This window comes from Toxorhynchites rutilus, chromosome 3 (assembly GCF_029784135.1).
Source record: "Toxorhynchites rutilus septentrionalis strain SRP chromosome 3, ASM2978413v1, whole genome shotgun sequence".
Lineage (NCBI taxonomy): Eukaryota > Metazoa > Arthropoda > Insecta > Diptera > Culicidae > Toxorhynchites > Toxorhynchites rutilus.
In genome coordinates this window covers 90,152,190-90,179,662 of record NC_073746.1, presented here as the reverse complement: position 1 = coordinate 90,179,662, position 27,473 = coordinate 90,152,190, and the positions used below count along the sequence as shown (strand labels likewise).

Below are 27,473 nucleotides of genomic sequence, written 5' to 3'. Positions count from 1 at the left end.
AAGATCGCAAGCGCGTAGTTAAGCAGTTTAGACGTGATCCGAGAAGTTTGGTCCGGGATGTCGCCAATAAGCTGAATTTGTCAAGTTCATTCGTCCAGCGGACCAAGCAGCGGGAGAGCCTGCGTACATACAAGGTTCAGAAGGCTCCTAACCGCGACGAAAGGCAAAACATGGTGGGGAAGACGCGAGCTGTACACCGAAATGCTGACGAAGCCGCATTGCCTGGTAATGGACGACGAAACCTACGTCAAAGCGGACTTTCGTCAGCTGCCGGGCCTGTTGTTCTTCTCCGCAGAGGACAAATTCAGCGTTCCGGAAGAGATTCGCAAGCAGAAACTATCCAAGTTTGCCAAAAAGTACATGGTGTGGCAAGCGATCTGCTCTTGCGGAAAGCGGAGCGCCCCCTTCGTGATGACCGGCACGGTAAACGGGCAGGTTTACCTTAAGGAGTGCCTACAGAAGCGCTTACTACCACTATTGAAGCAGCACGAGGGCCCGACCATCTTCTGGCCGGATCTCGCTTCGTGCCACTATTCAAAGGACGTGTTGGAGTGGTACGAAGCCAACGGGGTCACCTTCGTGCCAAAGGAAATGAATCCGCCCAACGCGTCGGAGCTTCGCCCAATAGAGAAATATTGGTCGATTATGAAGCAGGCCCTCCTGAAGAACCCAAAAGTTGTCAAATCGGAGGCGGACTTCAAGAGAAAATGGATTTCTGTTAAAAAAAAACTACAACCTGACGTTGTACAGAACCTTATGGACGGGGTAAAGAGGAAGGTGCGAGCATACGGGCTTGGGCTCGAAGTATGAATAAAAAGAAAATGCCAAAAGTTGTTTAATAGTTTTTATTTTATTGTCTAAAATTTTCAAAAGGATCGGTCTACTGGGCGAATTTCTACAGCGTTTTTTCCGTGATGCAATTTGATGTGGTGGCCGTGTATTAAAATATGTAAATATTGGGAAATTTGCGACACGATTAGTCACGAAATATAGCGTCAGTAGATATTTTCTCGGTTGGTTTTTTATATCCTCTGCCGCCGGGTGTTGAAATGTCTGATTGGTAAGAGGATGTTCAACGCATTCCCAGTCAGGCCGCCGTCGAATCGAATGGTTTTCAACGATTGGTACAATACCTTTACCAATGGAAGATGTATAGACAGATTCATGGCATTCAAGATCATCATGTACAATGCGGAAACAGGAGTAGACAGCGACAAGTGATCAGACAGATTGATGGCGTGCGGGAGTTCTGCTCTGCATTCTTCTACATTCAAAATCATATTATACTTTTAATTGATATACATTGGTTAAAAATCTTTAAAAATGCTCATAGAAAGTAAAATTCCGTAGTTATGTGTTTACGGTCAGCATTTCCGCAACAATCAAACAATTCCCGTCTGGCATCTGGCATCACTGCACCACATGCTAAATAGACGAGAGAAATGAACGATCGCGGCACCAGGCACAACAAAATCGGCGCCTCGAAGTTACACTTTTAAAGTATTAATTTCGGTTCACTGCAATTACTAATAGTCGTGTAAGAGAATGGCAGCAGAAAACAGCTCATCAACAATTTCACAGCGAGTGATTTTAATCTTCGCCAGAGTGTTGTTGTTTGTTGTTGCAGGTTTTGCTGATTTGTTACTGCTGGTGCTTCAGGTTACGGTGCACGAGCCCCTCATCCGAGGTTCAACATCGTTTCGTTCAGATTCTGATTCCAGTGTTGGGTTTGTTGTTTTTTTTTTAGTTGTTTGTATCCCTCTAGCCACCCCTTGTACGACCAGAGACGAAAAAAGGTAGCGCGTACACCCCGCTAGGTCTACAGATCATGATGCCGGTTTTTTTTGTTATGTTATGTTCTGCTTTGTTTCTCCCCGTTGTGCCATTTGGGGTCGTTAAATGGAGCTGGAGAATTTGAAGAGCGCACAGCAGCACCACTGGAAATGTTAACATCAAACCTTCACAAACAACAACTAATCACTGAAATTGTGCCGCACGCTTGGTTTGATATTTTAATTCGACGAATTCGTTGGACATTGTTTGTTTTGTTTACGCTGCAGGTTCCTCCAGCGAGCGAGCGAACGACGGAATGAGTGAAATGGGAATGGTTTTGTTCGGGCGCATGAATGGGTTCGAAATGCATCCGAGCTAGTTTGCGATAAATTAAACCGTTTCCACGACTGCCATGTCGGATGTAGCTGGTACATTTCTGGAGGGAATTCGCTACATAGATTTGGAATGAAAGCAGTGTTGTTCCTTTATACTTGATAAGACTATTATCCGGCCTCGTTGGTACAAAATATGATATGTTGAACATTCATTAATGGTGGTAATGGATCCCCAAGTCATGAATAATATAGGTGGCGTGAATACGGCTAAGCATTTTGGTGGTATTCGTAGCCAAATGATTGCGCGTTCGATTACTGAGTGGACGATTGTAAGTCCCATCCAAGAACATCCCCCCATTGATTAATTTTTGATTTACTGGGTCCAAGGCCAGGCTCGAATGAATTTGATAGTTTAAGGTCTTTATAGTAGGAAACAATCAAACGACATTGCATTTTGTAAGAATGTGTTCAGTTCAGTTTTGTCCGTCATGCAAGGAAATCGGGGTATTGGTTGTGAATGGTTGTAAATGTGACCTTCAGATAATTCATATGGTACCAATTTCCTTTTCTTTTGGACCTTGCCCATGATGTATAACCGTTTGAAAACAGCTGCTTCAGCCAATTCTAGCTGGTACCCTAACGCTTGAGCTGAGTATTCATGATATAATGCTAGCAATTCAACGTCTTAAACTTTTGTTTCGGGAGTCCTAAACATTACGCCAATTATGCATTAAATTAATGGAGTAATGAGTAAACTTTTGATACAACTTTTCATCATATCAAAGTAGTGCACATGGCATTTATCGCATTCCACTTTCCACAAATGAAAAAAAAAATGTTAGCGGATGCGGTCAATGTTGAGAAAAAGGTGATAGTACTGCCTTATTTCACTACAACAAAAGACATCGGTACTTTGAAATCCAATCTACTGGCGCAGTAATCGCAACCGGTGTTCAAAATGTGCAGCATAGCATTATGTTTATCGGTACCAATTTGGAACAATACAAGGTCATTGGAACGTATCTGGAAAAGACTAATCATGAGTTTTACGCCATTAAAACGGAGGACATCAAGAAGGAACTCGAGCAATCCCATAGTCTACAACCGCTGGCTGTACACCAGATGGCGAGATACTAATCCCATGCAGTGTTGGAAAAAATCATCTTCGCTAAGATCAAATGCATAGATTTTCGGGCTAGATTGCATCGAAAACCTATATATTCCAAACGAAAATTAAAATGACAGATCCAGGCAACCATTGAATATGAGCAAATGAACTTTTGTCCTTCAATATGTTTTGATGTTTATTTTTTCCACCCAGTGTCATTTTCATCTTGATTATCGGAAACGTCAGAACTGCATTTCATTTCAGCCAAATGAATATCAGCTGTTGTTAACTTCCAACCTGAGGCTGCTGGGTGCGGTTGGGTTTTGCAGTTGCCGGATGCCGTAATAGGAAATACCTTATGAAATTCCCGATGTCGCAAATAACTTGACGGTAGGTAAAACCACTCCAAGTATCCATTCTGCATATGCCGTTGCTACCGTCTCGCCAAATAAAGTTTGTTTTGAACTTAAATTCACTGCCAGAACGAATATCGTTTCCGATGTGATGAATATCAATTTGTTGCTTTTGATATCCAAAGTATAAATAACAGCGAATTAATGAACCCCACTCAATGTCGCATTCATTCATTATAGCAAATTTGCTCATGCAACAGCGATATGAACAAAATGAACTCGTTTGTTATTGTCATCAATATAATGAGGGCAGTGTGTTTCAAGCTGAAAAAAAGTCATTTACACTGGAACAAAATCATATTCGTTTCTCGTGAATATTTGTTGATATTCTAAGACACTGATCCCATGACATTCCAACATCTATTCCAACATCTTGACGCTGATCCATATGAAAAAGGATCAGCCAACACTACACGCCTGAGGGAAATCATCGCGATACAATGGGACCGATACAAACCCCCAAATCAGGACATCACTCAATGTATAAATTGTCTTGGTTTCGGACACGGAACAAAGAATTGTCACATGAAAACTCGTTGTGACAAGTGTGCTGCTGACCACCCAACAAGCATAGCCTTCCAGAGGAAAAATCTCGCCAGTGCGTGAGCTGTGGCGAAAATCACCAAGCCACCAGCCGTAGCTGTTCAAAAAGGTGCTGATTTGAAACGCACCCGGAAGTAAGCTACGGATAAAACACACCTTCGAGTTCCGAATTATAGTCCATTGAGAATGGATCGTACTGGTTCAGGTGGAGGAGGGCTCATTATCGTGGTTGTGGTCTTCTATCCCAAACAGACTTCAGCCAGAGATAGCTCGGCGTTGCTTCTCAGAAACGATATCATCAAGGTTACACGAAGGCAGCCGAAATTGGTCATCGACGGGGACATTAATGCTCGGTATCGGTCCAGGAGGAACCAAAGAAGGAATCAAAATGGAGTGACTCTAAATGATGATCTAATGTTTTGGAACTACAGGATTCTTAGTCCGGCTACCCACACGCATTTCTCGAAGTATATTCCAGCATTTTTTTTTATCCCATCCGTTTATTAGGCTCATTTAGCAATTCAGCTGTCACAGAGCCGAATTTATTCGTATACATTTTTATGTTAAGATAACTATTGTTGTATATTATTTAGGCTTAAGATTCCTATCCATCGATAAACATTTGTTTTTTTTATGTATAACACAGTAGCTGTTTAGGCCTAAGAATATTCCAATTCTATCGATACACAACACATGCCGACTATTCCATTTCTATCGATACACAACACATGCCGCCTTTTTCGGCGTTAGAATATTCCTATTGTTCGAATGTTCACAGTTGGACTGTTCACAACGGGACTGCTGATATGAGGCTTCCATTGCTGTGTTAGAATTAGCACCAATTACCGATGCAGCAGATCGTAATGTGAGCGGTAAGGGACTGGGATTACCGACACATGATGATTGTTGCGTGGACGTAGTAGCTAGAATAACACACAAAGATGGTCAGTTGAGGGGCCCTGAGTTATTAGCTCATGATCGTTCGCTTAGTAGCGGACACGCAACCAATTAGGCTACGAAGACCCCCTATTCCAGCATTGATTTCGCCACATAGGTGATCCTATTGTCCATAACGAGTTGAATTCGGATCACTTCCCATCGATGGTTGAACTGGTAGTAGAGATGTCGTTGTCAGCAGTCCACAATGTAGGCGGGACTATCATCATTGGATGGAATTCCAGCAGCTTATCGATAACAACATTAATCTCAATCGACCTCTAGGATCTCCCGAAGATCTCGAAGCAATATGTATAAGCGCACGCTCTAGAACAACACCAGGAGAAGAATCAAAACGGGGCAGAAAATCGTTTATCTGGAGGGGGTGTTAGTAAGGTTAGTAGGCATTGAATGGTCTTCGGAAGTGGTATATCTGGGCCTATCTTTCAATCGTAAGTTTACATTCAGAGCACACACTGATGAAACAGACACAAGATGCAATATCCTCATCAGATCGTTGTATCCCCTGATCAATAGATACTCTCGGTTATCCGTAACCAATGCACAATGGTCCAGGAGATGCATTTAAGTGGAAATTAGCATTTAGAGCTCGACAGTTATTCTCTAGACAAAAACTGTCTTAGACAAAGTTGTTACTCATGATAGAGTGCTCGTTTTTATGTTGTCAAAAATAGTGTGACTAAAATTGTCGATAAAATAAAAAATCTAACTTTCTTATCTTTATAGATAGAGGTATACATAGTTGGACAATGTTGTAGCTCCAATTATTTGAGACATCTTTGTACTAAAATTTTTTTTCTATCTCTTGAAATAACCGATATAGCGCCTTTTTTATAAGTTACGTTAGGGTCACCATGAAAAAAACAGTTTTTTTGCTCAAACTTTCATGTTTCAAATTTTACATGCAAACTGTCTTCGAAAGGCTTACTAATACAAACATTTTTCGATGCACAACTTGTCAATATCTCAACTTTACTCAAAATTATTGATATTTCTTCCCAAAAAACATGCTCTTTTCATTTGTTTGTCATTCGTAAACAAAGTTTATTGGCGGCATTTGAAAGAGCATATTTAACTCTACATGATGTGTGATTTTAAAAACTATGTTATTTTTTGTGTTTGAGTAAATTAAAATTTAAATCGGAGTTTTTGGGTAAAAAACCATCAAAAACTTTGAGTAGGATTAAGATATAGACAAGTTCTGCACCGCAAAATGTTGGTATCGATAAGCTCTAAAAGACGTACCAAGACAGTTTTGATGTAGAATTTAAAATATAAAAGCTAAAGAAAAAAAAACGTTTTTTCATGCTCACCCTAATGCAACTTAGAAAAAAGCGTTAAATCGATTATTTTAAAAGACAGAAAAAAGCTTTGTTCTATAAAATTGTTTAAAATAGCTGGGGCTACAAAAATTGTCGAACTATGTTTACCTCTATCTATAAAGATAAGAAAATTAGATTTTTTATTTCATCGACAATTTTGGTCACCCTATTTTTGACAACATAAAAACGAGCACTCTATCATGAGTAACAACTTTGTCTAAGACCGTTTTTGTCTAGAGAATAACTGTCAAGCTCTAAATGCTAATTTCCACTTAAATGCATCTCATGGACCATTGTGCAATGTAACCAAACAACTTGGTATATAAACAAATAATTTTCCCAGTTATTGCTTATGCGATGGCCGTTTGGGAGTGCTGTACTCCGACACACGAATTAAAACTTCAACGCATACAAAACAAAATCCTTCGTATGATTCTAAACTCGCCTTTCAGAACATGAAATACGGAGATACATTAGCTGGACGGGATTAAAACTTTGGATGGAATTATCAATAATATTTTTTGATATTTGGACAGAGTTGTGCTCTCTCATTACACCAAGCAATACATAATTTGTATCATTATGCCACCTAGCGTTCTAGTTGTTACCTGGGACTTTTTGGACCATCGGTTAACTTTGAAAAATCATATCTTCAAAACGAGAATGATCACCTCACTGATTTTTGGATATTTTATGTAAAAAATCCTCAGCATTCAAGAAAAAATATTTAAAAAAATATAGACCATGAAATGAAGTATTTTTTTATAACGTGAACAAAATTTAAATTTTTTAAAAATTTAAGTATAACAAATACATATTCATACAGGTAATTAGTCATATCACTCTCAATTAGCCTGCGCTGAAGTGCCTTCCCAGTTTTTTCTTTTGTGCGTGAAACGGCAATACCACTTTTAAACTGATTTATTTAGTATCGTATAGTTTTATACTTCCCCTGGACGTGTGTCAAAAATGATAATGATGATGTGACGAAGTGAGTTTTCAAGCGGGCCGACAAACAAAAGTGGGTCACTCATCCATCCAGACAGGAAACGAGGTGCAAACCGGGTGGTTTTTTCATCTCGATGTTGCATCGATCGGCTGGCAAATGAGGATGTGTGTGACCGAGAGGACCCCTCTGTCGGATGGGAGGCCACATTAATAAGCTGCTTTCTAACGATAGAATAAACAACCGCAACGGCAGCAGCAGCAGGAATGAAAGAGAAGATACAACCTTCTTCCAGCCAACGATAACGGAGTGAACCCTCTCTGAGTCAATCAACCAATTTAATTTTACTGTACACCGTGGTTGGTTGATCTTGTCCGTCTAGCTATAGCATCGTCAATCAGCGCCTGATCGTGACGAGAGAGTCTGCGCGGTTTGCTGTCGCGGGGAGCTGCCGGCTCAGCGTCGACTTTCTTTCGTTTCACACATCCTTCGTCCATTAATAAAATTGCTAGTTTTCGCTAATCTACCCGACGCGATCATTCAGTTTAACTCGAGGAAGGCATTGTTTAGCGGAACAAGATTGTTTAGCGCTGATCTTTATGTGACCTTGTTTTTTATTCTCTCTATTCACTCCCAGAGCCCAAAGAACGAAGTGGGGAGAGACTCGAAATCAGATATCAATTGTGGAAATTATTTTCTCCTTGCCCTCTGCGCTGCTGACTGAAGCCACGTGCCGTGGGTCCAAGTACTGTTATGCTAGGACCAAACAATGACGACTAATGAGAAATTATGGGTTTATCTTCTTCTGTGGCCTCTGCTGTAGGATGACTTTCTTTGTTGGCATTGGGCTCAACTTAATAAATTTGCAGAAATAATTGGTCGGATTGAATATACAGTCGTAAAATTATTCAACCGAGATTCGCTTTATCTTTTTGGCTATTCGAGCGTTTTAGATTTTATAATTTTCAAATATTTCAATTGCAGTTGACCGAAGCGGAGAATACTGAAATTGCGATTTTATGGTGATGATGTTGGTTTGTTTGCTTCTATATAAATTGTTTTCATACGCATAACTCTTTGCATAAAAAAATCAGGGCGAAGTAAAGGAGCCTATCGATTCAGCAATTTCTTTAGCCTCACCCAGTATAGCAACATAATCTCACTAATTTTTTGAATTGAGAACCGAGAGAAAAAGAATTCGAATTTGAAATGCCTTTACAATTTTTTCATTTTCTTTCATTCTAAGATAACGATAAAAATTCCAAATATCGTACGCTTTGAATAGAGCAATTTCAAATGAAATCGACAAATGACAAAACATGAGTATTTTTGATTCGAATGAATGTGTGTATTCCGATTGGGTTAGAGGAAATGTGAGTTTTCCACAGCAATTGGGAATTTTTTGAAAAGGGCGTATCGATTTGAGTAAGAGAAATCTTTGATAATTTATATCTCAGAAACTATGAGTCGTACCAAAATAGTGTCTTAGAAAGAGTTATAGAGTATTGATGGTTGAATATGAAAAAAATGTACACTGAGAAAAAAAATTAGTACTCTTTTTTTTACTTACAAAATAAAAATTCAATTTGCAATATCCAAAATACATATTTTTTTATTTTTTTTTAAATTTTTTCACTTTAAAAAATGGGCCCAAGATGGTAAAACTATTTTCGACGAACTTTGTGGAACATCGAATTTTTCGGAATTTTCGAAACATCGAATTTTTGTATGTTAACAATCATTTCTAGCCACAAATTATGAATCCTGATGTGATTTAAAACAGAAAAGGTTTTTATCAATCTCCTTCTAAATGTAGCCATTCTCGAAATATTTAAAAAAATATTTCTAATTTATTGTCTTTTTCATAGTAAATAATCCAAAATTTCGTAAAAACAAACAAAATTCGTAAAGCAAACGAAACCAAAGTTGGCACGTGAAGGTTTTAAGGTACAATAAATGTTTCTATGATAGTTAGACAATCTTCCCCTCACTCAAAGTGAGACTGCCATACAAATGAAACACAAATTTCTGCTTTACTCGTGAATTACTTCAGCAAATGAAACCAAATTAGGCATATGGAGGTTTTAGGACGCAATAAATTTTCTATGGTGGTTAGACTCTCCACCCCCCTCTCTGAGGGGGGGTTGCCATACAAATGAAACTCAAATTTCTGCAGTACTCGAGAATTAATCAAGCACATGGAACCAAATTTCGTGTGGAGGTTTTAGGGTACAATAAATGATTCTATGACGGTTAGATACTCCCCATTCCTCTCTTAGGTGGGGCTGCCATACGAATGAAATACAAATTTTTGCATAACTCGAGAAATTTCTGCATTACTTCAGAATTCATCAAGCAAATGGTACTAAATTTTGCATGTGGAGGTTTTAGGGTGCAATAAATGATTCTATGGTGGTTAGATACTCCTCCGCCTCTATTAGGTGGGGCTGCCATATAAATGAAACACAAATTTCTGCATAACTCGAGAAGTAATCAAGCAAATGAAACCAAATTTGGCATGTGGAAGTTTTAAGGTGCAATAAATATTTCTACGGTGGCTAGACACTCCACCACCTCTCTTTAAGGGGAAGCTGCCATACAAATTTCAACGGGGTCGATTAGAAGATCAATCAATGAACAATTATGCGATTGGATCCATGAACTTGCTCATAGTAAGAAAACGTAAATGTTTGAAGGTATTGATAACAAAAAAACAAATTTTGGGCGGGACGAAGTTTGCCGGGTCAGCTAGTTTACTATAAAAAAAATTATAAATTAGAAATATTTTTTTAAATATCTCGAGAATGGTTGCATTTAGAAGGAAATTGATAATAACCTTTTCTGTTTTAAATCACATCAGGATTCATAATTTGTGGCTAGAAATGATTGTTAACAAACAAAAATTCGATGTTTCGAAAATTCCGAAAAATTCGATGTTCCACAAATTTCGTCAAAAATAGTTTTACCATCTTGGGCCCATTTTTTGAATTTTCTACATGACTTCTATTTTGTATGAAAAAATTAAAAAAAAATTTCAAAAATATGTATTTTGGATATTGCAAATTGAATTTTTATTTTGTAAATAAAAAAAGAGTACTAATTTTTTTCTCAGTGTACTTTTTATTCAAATTCAACCATCAATACTCTATAACTCTTTCTAAGACCCTATTTTGGTACGACTCATAGTTTTTGAGATATTAATTATCAAAGATTTCTCTTACTAAAATCGATACGCCCTTTTCAAAAGTTACGCTTGAGTCAAAAAATTCCCAATTGCTGTGAAAAACTCATATTTCGTCCAACCCAAACGGAATACATATTTTCATTGGAATCAAAAATTCAAGTTTTCTTGGAATTGCTGAATACCGAAACATGACGGGGATGCGTTTGTTTCGGTATTCAAATGTAGTAGAGTCTACGGATGTCATACACTGATAGACAAAACAAAGTTTTTTCATTTATTCAAATTGTAGTAAACAATCTGTGATCATTTTTGATATCTTATTTATTACTAGCTGACCCGGCAAACTTCGTCCCGCCCAAAATTTATTTTTCGTTATCACATTCACGTTTTCTTACTAAGCGCACGTTCAAACATCAAACGATCAAACATCAAATGGACTAACAACGCTTGTCACTATGAAATTGTAGAACACATGGGAATTGAATTTTCGCAAATTGTCCCATTTTCTTCAGAGATTTCCGAAAATTTTCATTTGTCATGTTCGGTTGGAGTATGTTTGATTGAAATATGTATTTTCTTTTTTTTGGAACCCTCCCTCCATTCCAGAGAAGGGAGGGGTGTAATAAAATCATAGAAACATTTCGCGTACCCGAAAACCCCCACATCCCTAAGTTGGTCCCATTTGCGTGATTGATTCTCGAATAATGAAGCCCCCCCTTAGGGAGGGAGGAGGAGTGTCAAACCACCATAAAAAAGTGTATTGCTCCTTCAATAGTGTATTGCTCCTTTGCTTATGCTTCATCTGTAGCACCCCCTTAGAAAGAGGAGAGGAGTGTTGATTCACGATAGAAACCTCCACATGCCAAATTTGACTCGATTTGCTTGATTATTTCTCGAGTTATACAGAAATTTGTGTTTCATTTGTATGGCAGCATCCTCTTAGAGAGGGGGGAGGATTTTCTATTCACCATTGAATCGTTTATTGTCCCTTAAAACCTATATATGCCAAGTTTGATTCTATTTTCTTGATTAGTTCTTGAGTTATGCAGAAATTTATGCTTCATTTGTATGGCAGTCCCCCCTTAGAGAGGGGGAAGGAGTGTCTAACGATCATAGAAATCTCTGTTGCACCCCAAAATCCCTACATGCCAAATTTGGTTTCGTTTGTTTGATTAGTTCTCGAGTTATGCAGAAATTGGTGTTTCATTTGTATGGCAGCCTCCCCTTAGAGAGGGAGGAGGAGTCTCAAACTATCATGAAAACCTTCCCCGGCCCCAAAAACCCCTACATACTAATTTTCATGTCGATCAGTTCAGTAGTTTACGAGTCCATAAGAATCAGACAGACAGACATACAGACAGAAAAGATAAAAATCTAGCTGCACTATTTTCCTTTCTTAGGGAGTCATCTGTAAGTTGTTCGTTTAATTCCGTTATACGCGTTGACGGCATTGAGCTTCGTATTTCGAATTGTGGGAATGAGCATGACAATTTGGGATTGCAGGAGGAATGGACCCTCTCTTTAAATAAAAATTAGGAAAGGAAATTATTTTTACTCTATGTAAATAAAAATCGGCGAATAAGTGCCGTAATCATACAAATTGTAGCAATTTAAAACTGCCTTCCGGGCCGACCGGGAATAATTTGCCTCATACAAACTTATGTCGTACATAGTTGTCGACACCGTATCACTGTCATCGCAAATCGCTTACACGAACGAAATTCGATGAAAATAAAAGAAGAGAAAAATAGTTCTATTCGAGCTGCTACAAGTGCAGATACTTTTTGCAAATTTAGTGTGAATTGTTAAAAAAAAATTAAACCGTTATAACATTGAAATCGATGTTAATGTCAAATATTTGAGTAGGGAAAATAATGAATCGGAATGTTCTTCAATACAAATCACTGGCAGAAAGTTCGGCAAAACCGGAAACGGTTTTGTATTTATTCGGATTCGTCATGTGATCACAGCAAAGAAAGCAGCAATTAATTCGACTGGTCGAAAATGAAGCCGTAATTCTGATAAATGGGACCGAAATGTCCAAAAACATAACATAATGAATGGTGTAAGATACAGAAATAGAAGTTTAATATATGAAAAAACGTTTTCAAATTCATAATAAAAAAAAATATTCAAAGGCTGAATTTGAATTTATAATTGGCTTTCACTTGCCAAATCGATTAACTCCCCTAATCACGAAAAAACTGTAGTTTATTCCATTACTTTATATGTATCGTTAGATCGGATATGCATTTGCAATAATACGTCCTACATCGTATTTTCGAATTTGTAATTTGAAAAGAATTTTAAAAAACAACATATAATATTTTATCAATTTTTTCAACTTCTTGTTTTATGGAGTTAATCGATTTGACAATTGAAGCATCCATATGTCACAATAACGATTTTGAATAATATGCATTTGAAAACTCTTAACGAATCGTTACCTCCTATATAGGAATCGAAGACATAGTACTATGTCAAAAGCGAAACCATACAATGTTCATAGCTTTTGTTAAAAAGGAAAATTTAATTTCTTGAATGTAAATGTTTTATTTTTTTTTAAAATAAAATGAGATTGGGAATGCAATCCATATTGTGATGGTGCTTACCTCTGTCTTTGGATATCGAAGAACAAACGTGACGAAACCATGATTTGGCTTCGCATCTGTCGCAATTCGCCAGGCCTTGGTGACCCAAGCTCCTTCTAAGACGCTGTCATCTTTTAATACCCTCGTTCAATCATCTTGAAAGTAACACAAAATTAGGCAACGATTCGCACTCCTAGCCTGGGCCTTACAAAGTCACTCTTACTGATGAACCGTTCTCACATTTAATGTTGAACGTAATTCACGCTGGTTCACTTTTTGCACTATTTTGATGCCTAATAAAGGAAATATATCTTCTTCTTCGTGAAAGCTCGTATTGTTACTAGTTAATTCGTTTGAAGAATCTGATGTGATGTTTTCAACCGTTATGTTCAGAGCAAATTGAAACATTTATTCATTTGGGCAGTTCATATTCAAACGAAAGATTCGTTGTTACTTTCGAAACGTACTCACTGAAACAAATAAAAATTGTGCAGTGAAGAGTTGAACAGTAAACCAGCATGAGTAATCAGTTGCCGGCGCCACTAGCGTTGTGAACACTTCAGAAAGCCATGCAAACTCGTTGGTCCTTTTCAAGACCAACAAGAAGTTCAAAAGAGTTGAGTTTTCATGTATTTCCCTGTATAAATGATGATTCCTAACTTATCCTCAAAAGAGTTGAGTTTTCATGTATTTCCCTGTATAAATGATGATTACAAACTTATCCTCATCCACTTACGCACTTACAAAAAGTAGAAGGGTCTGAGCCTAGGGGCACGGACGGGAGTTTGACGTAGGACTGTGATTGTTCAGAACAGTTGTTTTTCTAAATGTAATTTTTTTCATTGTTCAGAAATCTGTTAATTTAACTCTATTGAAATTGCAATAGTAGCCCTGAAAAAGACCGTTTGCTATATGTACTCATGACCATCAAACGGATTGTAACGAACAAAAAAGAGAATATACTTCTGGCTGGAAGTTCAACAGTCTAACTGAAAATGATTGACGAATAATAACACATAACAGGGTGAGATGGTAAATGAAGTATATGTGGATCAGTAAACAAAAAAAAAATATATCGCCATTGATTACATTGAGTATGAGGATTATGGGGAAGAAATAAAAAATAGCTGAAAATTCTTACGATTTAATTTTCAGGTAAAATACACATTATAATTTTCGTTTGCAGACTATCACAATCAAGTCGTATTGGTTCCAATGCTCATAGAAGAAATTAAGTCATTAAGAATTATGATCATGATTACGAGTCATGAAGATAATTAATATTTAATTTCGTTTTATTTTTGTGATGCGATGTAATGCCGATCGCAATAAATCCTCGCATGATAATCGCTGCCATCCTCATAGTATTGATATAATTTTTCGCTCGGAAGACACTTGCTCAAGATGTTCTTCACCCCGTCATATACCGAAGTCATTCGCTAACTGGACTATCTTCAACTAAACTCATCTATAACAGGGCATACGTTTACTGGGCTGCAAAGCAGTTATGTATTAATTATAGATGTCATCTCCAATTTGAAGTATTACTTTTGCTGTTTTGCAGTCCAGCTAGCTAGTAAAATTCGATAATTGTATTAATTTCCGGCCCAATTAACGAACGATCACTGTATGGGTGGCACTTTGCTCGTCACTTTGATGAAATATTGCATGAAATTCGAGTGATGCATGAGATCTTGCATCTGATTACTTCAATTTCATTTGTAAAAATCGGCCTATTTTTTTTTTTTGATTGAACGAATTATTGCACACAATTTTTTATTGCATACACCATTCATGAGAATGAAGTTGAAATAAAGAAAGCATAACACATGATTTACCTTCGCATCCGCTCTCAAAACATACCTCCATTATTTGTTAAATTGCTCACTTGTTTTATTATTTCCACTGTGAATGTCTCAGGCGAATAGCATATATAGTATATCCAATAGTATATATTATAAACATATATCGTAAGAACGATTCTGCGTAATATGCATTTGAAAACTCTTAATAAACGTTACATTTTTTGTAGAGTGACCCTCCTATAGAGAAATCAAGGACGTAGTTCTACGTCAAAAGAATAGAAAATATCCATTCATTCATTCTGTGAGAATTGATGATTCAGATATATTTTCATACAAAGGATTACTAAGCTAACCTTTCGGTTATATCACAGATATAACCCACATCTAGTTTTTTTTTCCATAGTCAACTATCGCAAAAGGTCGTTTCAACAATTCCTAAAGAGATTCCAAGATTCCGTTTGTCAAAAAAAATCTCGGGAGAGGTGTAAAAAGTGAAAAGGTTATTCTGCTATTTTCCGGTCGCAATTGTTATAAAATGAAACCTTAATTGCATCGCATTTTTTGTCACTGGCATTTTCTCTCATCAAGGCACCTTTTCTTCGCTTAGAGTTGCATTTCATCATATCTGATTCCAGCTCATATAGTTTCTTTGCTGTAGCCGTTCGACAGAAATGTCGTACAAAAAGTTCAAGCGAGACCATTATGTACCACCACTCGTCGCCATAATGTCGCCTGCAAGAACCGAGCTGGCTAAAACTGGCTTATCTCGATGCAAAGCTGCACTCGACCGGGCTGCACCCAATTGCACGATTCCCCCTTTCTGCCTGTTGCTGCCTCGGAACACATTCATTCGTGGGGCTAAGAAAGCTCCGGCTTTACCCAAGCGTGATCTCTGTTTGTTGACAGAATTCCGGGACAGTACTTTCCAGCAAGGGTGCACGGGAACGAGGCGCAGGGCTATTTCTGGGTCTCGATGACAACTCTCGGGTTGCATCTCGCGACGACATCCGACGAGCGGAGAAGGTATTTCCACCTTTTTCTTGTGTTATCATCATATGATGTGGCTTTTCCCATAGCCCCAAGATGGGCAGTTAGCCGTAAATGAGCCTTGGTTTGTAGTATCTTTCGCTCTCTCGGATGGATATTGATATAGGCGTAACGGGGCCAGGTTTCGTTCTGTCGCCTCTTGTAGCACTTTCGTTGCGTAATCTGGGTCTCGCATGTAAGTAGGTAAACAACAGACTCGATCCGTGCTTGTTGTTTCATTAGGTGTACATTTGCGAATTGGAACTCGAAACTTGCCCGGCCGCTTGAAAGTGCCCATACAAACTCACTCTCGAGCCCATCGAGTCACCGGCGTGAGCAGGGAAAGACCTATATATGAGTATAAAGATATATTTAAATGTCAAACCGGTTCGCACATTTTAGCACTTATCCACTATAGGTAATGAAGCGCGTATACCGCTATACGTCACATTTATGCCCAGCGATTGAGCGAGAGACTCGAGAGACTGCGCTAAATAATGCAACTGAATTGGGGCATTGATGTAATTAAGTGTCACTATAACGAACAGCAAGCCATACATCGAACGCCGCCCATACAGCTTATTTCAGACGGCGCAACCGTCGGCAACCCCCATATAGGACTCTGTCGTCGTCGTCAGAGGCAATATACGGCACGAGACTTCCCCTGCAGCCTCCGTTCGCATCAAAGGACCCAAAAACTTTAACCCATTCATAAGCATCTTGTAATGTAGCCATAAGTTCACTGCTTTACCACGTTCTACTCGTCTCTGGAGTTATTATCGGTCTCCTGGCTTCTTCGAGTTGCGAGTGGAAGTCGCCTGGGAATGTCCGACCAGGAGGCAGCAGTAATAACGAATTCAGTTAATCAATGCCATTAGCATAATTAAGTCGGCATTCATTACACATTCTGCATCACTCAGCCCGAATGGATTGGAGTCGAAGCACGTACGACCATCGGAGACACAGCCAAGCTAAGCTAGGTATAGCGAGACGGTTGAACGGTAATTACGAGCAAAGTTGCGGTTTCAGAAATGTTACCGTTTTGACGCAGGGTGACCCAATTCGGTGGGGTTTTTCGTGTGTCGACCTTGAGAGCGCGGAATGTACACCGGTTTTGTTGTGAAACAGAGCCCTAGTGATGAACCAAAAATAGCAGCTTCTACGTGATAATCGGTGGCGTGGAGTGTCATGACTTTGCACAATGCAAACCAGAGAAAGATTCTGCTGTGTTGTTCGCACAAATCCTCATCATGACAGCAAAGCAGAGCAATCATTTACTGTTGTTGATTACACCGAGAAAATTCCATCTGATAAAGACTGTCACGCGGTAACTCCCTCGAATGCAAATGCAGAAAGCCACAAAACCATAAAATTTGATATCAAAATTCAATCTTGGCAGATGAAAAGAAAACTTTTTTTATATAATTTTCATTTCGTTGCCCGAGATCCAATTCCCATCATTTGAATGTGACCGCAATCGGCCACAGCAGCCACCCTCGGCTCGTTGTAGTCAATGTCATCCGAGGCGCAACGCAGCCGTTGCAGTCGGCCACGGAGGGGTACAGCAATCAAGCCCAGCTCCATCCGTTTCCCATCGTGTGGCGGAAGCATCAGACGTGAGGAATTCCACGCTGCACTATTCTGCTGTCGTCGTCGTCGTTATTACTCTTCGAGGCATGTTTTGTTACACTTTCCAGTGCTCTGCGATGCTCCCACTTGCTGCTCGCACCGTTCCTCACCCACTCTGCGTGCCCAATGGCTGTAGAATTACTTTTTTTAGATTTCCAACTGTCAGAAGTGAAAAGCTCACAATTCGGTGGAGCGTGAAAATTGTCTGGCTTGCGGGTTTTGTAAGCAGAATAGTTAGCGTGGTAGATGGAGAAATGGTTCAAATAGTAATGTTTTGCGTTACGTTCGTGGTTCGATCATTTAGAAACATCCAGCAAGAGCCGTGGAAATTAAATTAGCGATATCTTCAAGTACCTCGATGAGCACTGTGATATGATCAGATAGAAACAGTTTACTGATAATTTCTGTTTAAGGTTTATGCAGCAGCTGTAGTGAAAACGTGCTAAAACAACAATTCTTGAGACCATCTGTGTGTCACGATTAAATTGGTGACAACGAAATGTTAATGATTCCAATTCATTTGCTCACAAAGATGGAGGTTCCAATGAGCTAAACCAGTAAGCAAGGTTTATGAAAACGAAACAAAGTGGTACTATTGCAGAAATTGAATCTACTCTCGACAAAAATGAGATAGGTGCACCTCATCTCCCTACGCTATTTTGTCACAAAGCTAAAGCGTTACAAAAAAACATAAATATCGATGTCGCACTTGCCCCTTAATTTGTTCATGGTATGTATATCTACAGAACACTCATATTCAATCATAGGTTTTTGAGGTATGGACTGAACATGTCTAGTCCTTACCATGTTAAAAAATGTATCATATACATTGGAAGGTCATTTTTGCTTGCAACATCATGATAATCTTTACTTATAAGCTAATGACAATAAATAGTTTTTTTCTACCTTTTTTAAAAGTTTGAACCAAATTTGGCATGTGGAGGAGGCAGTGAAAGTATCTATGGTGATTCCATACTCCTCCCCTTCTCAAAGCAAAGAACTAACCGGAACCAAATTTGGCATTTGGAGGTTTCAGAAGGAACGAAATATTTCAATGGCGGTTCGCACTCATCCCCCCTTTCCAAGGCTATACCAACGAAACACAAAGTTTTGCGTAACTCGTAAACTATTAAGCAAATGGAACAGAATTTCGCATGTGAAGGTTTCACGGGACAATTAATATGTCTATGGTGGTTCGACACTCATCCCTCCTTTCGGGGGTGATTTTTATGATTTTTCAAAATCAACCGATAGTTCGAAAAATCATTACACCACTTTTTCAAAAATGCATAGCTTCTGAACTACTTGACCGATTCAGGAAATCTTCTATATATATATATATATATATATATATATATATATATATATATATATATATATATATATATATATATATATACATATATACATATATATATATATATATATATATATATATATATATATATATATATATATATATATATATATATATATATATATATATATATATATATATATATATATATATATATATATATATATATATATATATATATATATATATATATATATATATATAAATGGAGTGATGTCTGTCTGTATTTCTGTCTTTCTGGCAGGGGGGCAGCCATACAAATAGAACACAAATTTATGCATTACTCGGAAATTAATCAAGAAAATAAAACCAAATAGGGTGCAATAAATGTTTCTATGGTGGTTAAACACCCCACCCTTTCTCTAAGGGGGGGCTACCATACAAATGAAACACAAATTTCTGCATTACTCGGAACTTAATCAAGCAAATAAAACCGAATTGAGCACATGGAGGTTTTAGGGTGCAATAAATATTTCTATGGTGGTTAAACACCCCACCCCCTCTCCAAGGGAAGGGGGGGGCTGCCATACAAATGAAACACAAATTTCTGCATTACTCGAGAATGAATCAAGCAAACGAAATAAAATTTGGCATGTGGAGGTTCTAGGATGCGATAAATGTTTCTATGGTGGTTAGACACTCCTCCCCATTCTCTTAGGGGGGGGGGGCTGCCATACAGACGAAATACAAATTTCTGCATTACTCGCAAACTAATCAATAAAATGGAGCAAAATTAGGCATAAGGGGGTCTTAGGGTGCAATAAATGTTTTTACGGTTGTTCCTCCATCCTCCTCTTTAAGGGGGAGCTGCCATACAAATGAAACACAAATTTTTGCGTAACTCGAAAACTAATCAAGCAAATGGAGCCGAATTCGGCATGTTCTAGGCAAGGTTCTAGGGGGCACGAAACGTTCCTATGGTAGATAGACACTCCTCCCCTCTCTCTGAAGTAAAGGGGGCTGATAGTGTGATAAAACGCACTCCTATATCTTCTTCTATCTATGTAAATAAAAATGGATCGCCGAATGTGTTGATAAGAGCAAAATTCGAGAAAGGAATTGTCCGATTTAGGGCTGTCTTTATTCTGTCATATTTTCTGTATCAAACATTTATTCCATGTAACAAATAAACATGTTATTTGCAAGTGGTTGAAAAATCTTGAACGAAAATTGTGTCTGAAAATAATCTGAAATTATAATGTCGAGTTTTGGTAGAAGTACTAGGAATTTTACAATAAAAGGTAATTTTAAAGGGTGGATCAGAAAATCAATCAATGAACAGTTCTGCGATTGGACTCATGAACGTGCTTAGTGAAAAAACGTGAATGTGATAACGAAAAATAAATTTTGGGCGGGACGAAGTTTGCCGGGTCAGATAGTCGACATATAAAATCAAAGCCAATAAGATAGTCTTCTTTGAAAAAAATATTACACTTGCGAAAAAATTGGATTCTAGTCGCATAGATCTAGTCTAGTTGTATAGGAATATTGAACGAAGACGGTAAATAAGTTAAATTTTAAAACTTGTATACAATATGTATTGCATATAATAATACATGAAAAAGACAAATCTTTGATTTTTGGATATGTTATGCAAAAAAATCTTAGTTTTCAAGAAAAAATATAAAAAAACTGTATTGTCTTCTATCTAACCGGGGAAACTATGAAAAACTAACACAATCAGTAATTATAAAAACGAAAATCCGAATCTTTCGCAAGTGTAAAATTTTTTCTAAGAAGACTAAGTTATTGGCTTCAATGTGATATGTTGATCATCTGAATGGGTCCAGTGGTTCAAAAGTTTTGATTTTTTCAAAAAGGTCCTTTTCTGGGAAAAAAGGGATAAAAATATTTTTTTTAAAAATCGGTTAACTTTCAAAATACATTCCCCTCCTTTTCGTCCTTCGGGAGCTTTCGGTTCCCTTCCTACTAACATTAGAATAAGTTAAATTACAAATACATATTAGATGTAAGGATAGTTTCAAGAATTGAGTGTGAAATGGGGGTGTGAATGAGAATATGAATGTGAGTGTGATTGTGAACATTATTACAATTTCCGTGCATCCCATCCTTTTCCTAATGAAAATGTGTCACCTTTCCAAACTCAAGTCAACCGCGAGTAATCGGTTTTCTATTTTATTAACCATAGAATCAAGGAAAAATGTTAATATATTTGAGTAAAAATATAGTTAAGAGTCTGGCTCCTTCAAACCTATGTAACAGAGCCTGTAAAAATAAACGGATCAATAATAAAAAATTCAAAACAAAAAAGCGAAGAAACCACATCTTCGATTTTTAGATATGCTATGTAAAAAATTCCAGCTTTCAAAAAAAATATTAAAAAATATAACACCCTCTAGTCCAAATATAGCACCCAATGAAAACAACAAAAAACAAATACGATCATTAATTACGAAAACAAAATCTAAATTCTTGGTGAGCCTAACATTTTTCCAAAAAAGAGTAAGTAATTGGCTTTAATTTGATTATCGATCATCTGAATCGATCCAGTAGTTCGAAAGCTATGAAAGTCATTTTTGGGAAAAAGGCGAAAAAAATGATTTTTCGGAACACCCTAGAATGGAAATGGTCACCCTAATGAAAAACTACAAAATACGGATCTAATATTCTGCGAAAAAGATCAATTCTACCATTTTTCACGAAAATCTGAGAACCACTATATCGGTTTGACATGGGATGGCTGAATATGGAAGATTTGATGTTCCCTACAAACATGTTTGGCCCCCTCAGGGCTCTATGTTTAGGGGGTAACATTTTCGGTGTTTTTTCGAATAATGACAAAGAAAAACATATTTTTTTTTATTTTCTACTCAAAATATGGTACAAGTTGATAAAAAGACGGGACTATTTGATTGTCATTTTCAATACAGTGCTGCAAAAATTCAAGTTTTCTTCTGCCAGGAGCTCTACCTATGGTTCTGATCATAAAGTAGTCACTTCCCTCGGAACTGATCCGGAACATATCCGGTTTACGTCAATAAGGTCATATAGGTGATACTCCAAATGACTGGTTTTGTGTTGTTTTAGGTTATGAAATCTATGGCCCTAAACATTTTTTGTTATACCTTCTGTTTATTTATTTTAGGCTTATTTCAGCAATTCAGCTGTAACAGAGCCGAACTTATCATGTACATTTTTTCTCATTTTTTCGCAACATTGGTTGTTTAATCAAGCAGAAAAGTTCTATTTCATGATACTTTTTATGAAGAATTGATTTTTCTCACTTGTTTTGATAGTAATTGTAACTATCTGATTACTATTTCTACTCATAAAGAATAAGCTGAGTGTGAATTGATATGTTTAGAGTCTATGAATACCGTATAGATTTGTTGAAAATATGTTCTTACAATTCTTAAACATGGAAACGAGAATGCTGTTCAGAAAAAGATAAATTATTATACAATTTAATTGAAATTCATTCGATGAAAAACACTGACGAAAAGAACCTACAGATGATTATTGATCGTGTCATATAAAAATGTTTTAAATTATATTAAATAACACTTTCAAAAAATTAAGTTTGTTTTTATTCGGACGTTTGATCAATCCCACCCCGGTGATCAATTTGCTCCCGGATGACGGTACCAGTCGTATGTTTTACCAATGCATTGTGATTTGCGAAATCGGTCACGAACGGTGCTTTTTCCAAAGTCATCTCAGCGTGATATCCCTAATTCTTCTCAGATACCTTCAGGAATCTTCAGAAAGATGGTGAGCAGAGCCGATGGATAGCTTGACTACATTGCGACGTTTAGTTTTGAGCCAAGCTCAAACAAAAAATCATTTAAAGAAGCCAAGGGTAAAATTTGTGGCACCGTGTATTTTTTTCCAATTTGAATTTGGATTTAAATTTTACTCATTGCATTCCCAGAAATTTTACACAGCTATCAACGACATAAAATCGAATGTTCGGCATTCGATATTCAACACTAAACCTACCACGAGGGGTCAAATGAGCCATTTTAAACTTTTGGTCAAAATATTCTTGCAAATTTTATTGTCACAACATAATTTGCCCACACTACTTTTCTTGAAACATACATCGCATGTATTTTTCAGTGTTTCCTCCTCTCTTGTTATTTTTTTTTACTGAGAAATATATGTAATCTGCCCTAACTACCGCAACGAGTCATTCGACCCATGCAAACATTCATATGATATCAGAAAGATTTATATGTTTGGTTGTGATACAAAACCATACACATACACAAATTTTTGCTATTGGTTTATATATTTTGTTGTATTTATGAAGGAATAGTGAATGATTAGAATTAATTGTATTGTTGACTATCCAAGCGAGCTAACAGTAACCATTCCAAGCTACAGTGCTATTTTATGTGTCAAAAATTGTAATTTCATTATGTTGCTAATAATTGTTACCCTAAAAATATCGAAATATACAGGAGAAATATGGTATGCCACGTTTCTCAACAAAAATATATAAATCGAGTCATTGTTCACTAACTAAATTCATAAAGGGTCACTTGACCCACTGTGGTAGGAATAGGTATACATGAAACATCGGTAGGTTTACACACATTTTCATACACATTTGAAGAGTTGGACAGTAAACAATATGCTAAATTACTTGAACATGGTAACACATGATCAAAGAAAACATGAAATCTTGGGTCGAGAGGAGTATTTTTGACGGATTTCGCTTCTATTTTCATCCAAAGGATTAATTTGAAACCCCATGCGTTAAACTACTACCTAATCTACCAGAGATCAGTTGGTGGCCTTTCAAACATTTATTGCCTTGTTGTAAAAGAAGATGCATTTGCACCTGAATTTTGAAAAGAAAGAAAAAATAGAAGAAATGGAAAACAAACTCCTAGACTGCAAGAATTTCGTGAAACTTACTATGTCCATATATTTTATGTCTGCCAGAATTTTTAACGATGAACATTATGTGGGTGGTTTTTTGCTTACGTGTCCCGATTTTATTTCTGAACTATTTGGTCAGCGAGAAGGTTTTACGACTGGCTATGTGTACTTGGTCCACTATGACTGAACAATTTGATGATGAAATTTATTCTTGCCGTCATTCTGCTTTAAATTCTCGTAAAAATCGCGGTGGATTGGAAGAGCGAATTTCGAAACCTTATGACATTGTAACTCTATAACAAAAAGTCATAGTTTTATCGAACGCTGGAAACACACCGAGAATATGATTTTCAGCCATGAACTCACCAAGATCTCATCAGAATGAAAATTCCGTTCCCTTCCCATTTTTGGAATATACCGACGACAAATGGAATATACCGAAAAACATTGTCAAAAACAACTGGGAATGTATTTGCAGCTAAGTTATGACCAGAAGAGAGAGTCGGTGTAGAGAAATCGATCAAATCACTTACACCCCTTTCATTCTAAGCCCCTCAATTACAACTGCATAAATCTTAGGAACTAGAAACATTACGTTTAGATATTTGCATCTTTCCAACTGGTACTCCTTCCTTTTGCTTTGATCAATTTTCTTGTAAAGCTTTGTCTGTTATTCATAATATGATTACTCGCCGTGTTTCTTATTAGTAAATTGTTGTTATTTCATGTAAAGTGTTTTTTTAAAGGACAAGCTTGAAGATACACGTGGACCAGCGCATGCCTATGAACAGTGTATTCTGTCAAGTTTTGTGGATTATAAGAAGGTGGGGAGATCATTTAGATTCCACAGATTTTATCCATTCATTTTGGAATACACCTTTCGGTTATCGTTTATTTTCCGTCGATCTATATCTTACAGTTTTACGTGAAAGCTCAATACACAATTGTGGACCAAAAAAGAAATAATTTCGACAGATGTTACTTACTGCTTTGGTTTTATTTATAGTAGACTGTTGCATTCAGTTTCACTTTCACAAATTGACGATGAAAATTCTGAAAAGAGAAAATGATAAACACATGAGAAAAAAAAAGATGCAAGAAAAATACATAATTCATCAGGTATAAATACTCAATGTATAAATTTTGTGTGTGGTTGTATGTCATCTATTGGAAATCGGGCCACAACTCAGCGAATGATTTTTGGTGGATGAATTATACACATTTATCGATCAGCTCCTCCACCTCCAGAAGGAAGAAACAAAAAATAATAGCCAATATTTCGTTTCCCTTATGGTAGAGGAGATGTGTCTAAGAAGCGCCTGCCGGGCAAATTAAGCTGCCTGATTTTCTCTTAAACCAGCATAAATAGAAATGCAATGGGTCAATGATAGAATCCTACCATGCAAGTTTTACATTCGTTACAAATGCTAAATTTTGAAAAATACTCTGAAAAAATAAGAAAAATAAATTTCTTTGGAAGCGATTTACGATGTAATTTTCTACATCATTTATATAAGGTTTTTGTTGTTTGAAACCGATTCAGAGGCGATTACTGTGAGTCATATCTATTGAGTCAAGTTCCCAGTAGATATCTCAGATGAATAAAACGGTAAGAATGGATTCATTTACTTCTCAATTTGATATTTCCCGCATCAGCTTACCATCGGGCAGTACGGCATACACGCGATCGGGGCAATTTGCTCGGTTTCGGCCCGATATCATTCTCACGAGAGAAATAGCTTTTATGTGAGGGATGCCAGATGATTTTTTCAAATATCTCTGCATGACAGGAATAAATGTATTCATATGCAATCATGCAGAACAAAAATCAGCAAACCATATTTCTAAATCATGTTCGATAAATCACACAAACAATTATTTTCACATACTTTGAAATGACCTCAGTATGTGTTCACAAAATTAAATATCTTCAAATGGAAAACATGTCTTCACATCTGGTATCTATATAATGTGCTCAGAGAATGTAGGAACAAAAGAGCACGTACTGGAGAATTAATGCACGAATACTGGGAGAACACGCTCATCGGAGAAACGATTTCTTCTTTTCGCTGGTGGGCATGAAGTGAATAGATTGATTGAATCTCTCATTCATACAAACTGTTCCTCTGAGCATTAAAGTCTCTGAGAGTAACAGCTAAGGGCCCGTCCACATACCACGTGGACACAAAAAGTACGATTTTAGACTCCCCCCCTCCGTAGACAAGCGTGGACATTGACCAGACCCCCTTCCCCTGTTGTCCACGTGAACATTCCTGAATATTTTTTTTATTAAAAATTACCAAGTAAACACCTCGATTGCACCATTATTCCATTTCAAATTTATTTAATGTTAGATTTTATTTCTCAGAAGGGACTGTTTCAGATGACTTTCCACAGCATCATTTCATTAAAGTCAGAAGTCCTTTACATGGTTTATAGGACTGGGGCTTCGATTTTGGACTACCCTGATTTGTTACCAGCTCTCACCCCATTCGATAACTTATGTAGATTGATAGCACGAAGAATAGAACTGCCGAAGAATATGCAGTATGGGAGTTTTATTGAGCTTAAACGACATGCGGTAACTTGGCCGTATACGTTGTTTGGATGGATTGGAAACTAAGGATGGCCTACGAATTATAAACTTGCTATAAATCGAGCGAAATTTGTTGCTGATTTTGTGAAGAAGTGACACGTAATGTTTATTTTTATTTAAATTGCTCAAATTCCTCGCGAAAGTGTACATTTTTGGAAAAAGTAATGCAGGTGAAAAATTAAATCCTCGCGTTCCTATGTCTGTTCTCAGCCAACAAACCCTTTTTACCGTGCAGAACTGTAGTCAAAAACCAGGATCTTATTTTTAGAGACTGTACGAAAAATGGCACACGAACGAGAGTTTTAGAATATATATTTTTTATATAAAAACCGCATTTTAAAAAACATTATTCAGTAGATACACATCTAAAGCTCATGACGAATTGGAAAAAATCTTGTTTATCTTTTATTATCATGCAAATTATGCATCACTGCTCTTTCAAGTAAAAATAATTCCGACCAGTATGGCACACATGTCCAAATTGAATACGACCGCAAAGGGTTAACATGCAACTGTGTATCTATATGAAGATTATCATTATTTTGACATTTTTATACAATTTTGGTACATAGTCATGATTTGCAACTAGAGTATGCATTTTGCATGAATTATTTTGAAATGAAGGAAATCCTCTGACACCAAAACTTGAGCAAAACGGTTCAAGTAAAATGATGACGGTCCACGACCAGGAGCTCCAGTCATACTGACTTTTGAAAGAAGATTGTTTGGACTGATTAGAGTAAGTTTGAGGTTAAAAAAACACAAAGAAATGACAGCCTGAAGTCTGAGCTATCCAGCCTACTCAAGCAACAGTTGAACACAGTGGAGAATCGTTTCTTGTGAGGGGTTGTTGTTCTTGGAATAGGGTGGACAATCTCGTCAAGATCGTTGTAAAGAAGACTGCTGAGTCTTACGTCAATATCTTCAGTTGAGTTTGAGTTTGAGTTTGGGTAGACTGTACAATTCGTAGTTGCTCTCCGTGATTGACCTGAACCAACCAAATTGCACAAAGAACACACAAAATGACGCTTGGGACTAGC

The 27,473-nt window shown here is 37.2% G+C and overlaps 1 protein-coding gene across 2 annotated transcripts in view; it reads right to left on the bottom strand.

The window, feature by feature from the left end:
- Positions 1 to 27,473, bottom strand: part of LOC129775715 (uncharacterized) — a 269,934-nt gene that overhangs the window by 169,227 nt on the left and 73,234 nt on the right. For both annotated transcript variants that reach the window (XM_055780752.1, XM_055780753.1), the window contains exon 2: positions 24,824 to 24,890. The gene's annotated coding sequence lies outside the window, so the exon portion shown is untranslated. The remainder of the gene's footprint in view (positions 1 to 24,823; positions 24,891 to 27,473) is intronic.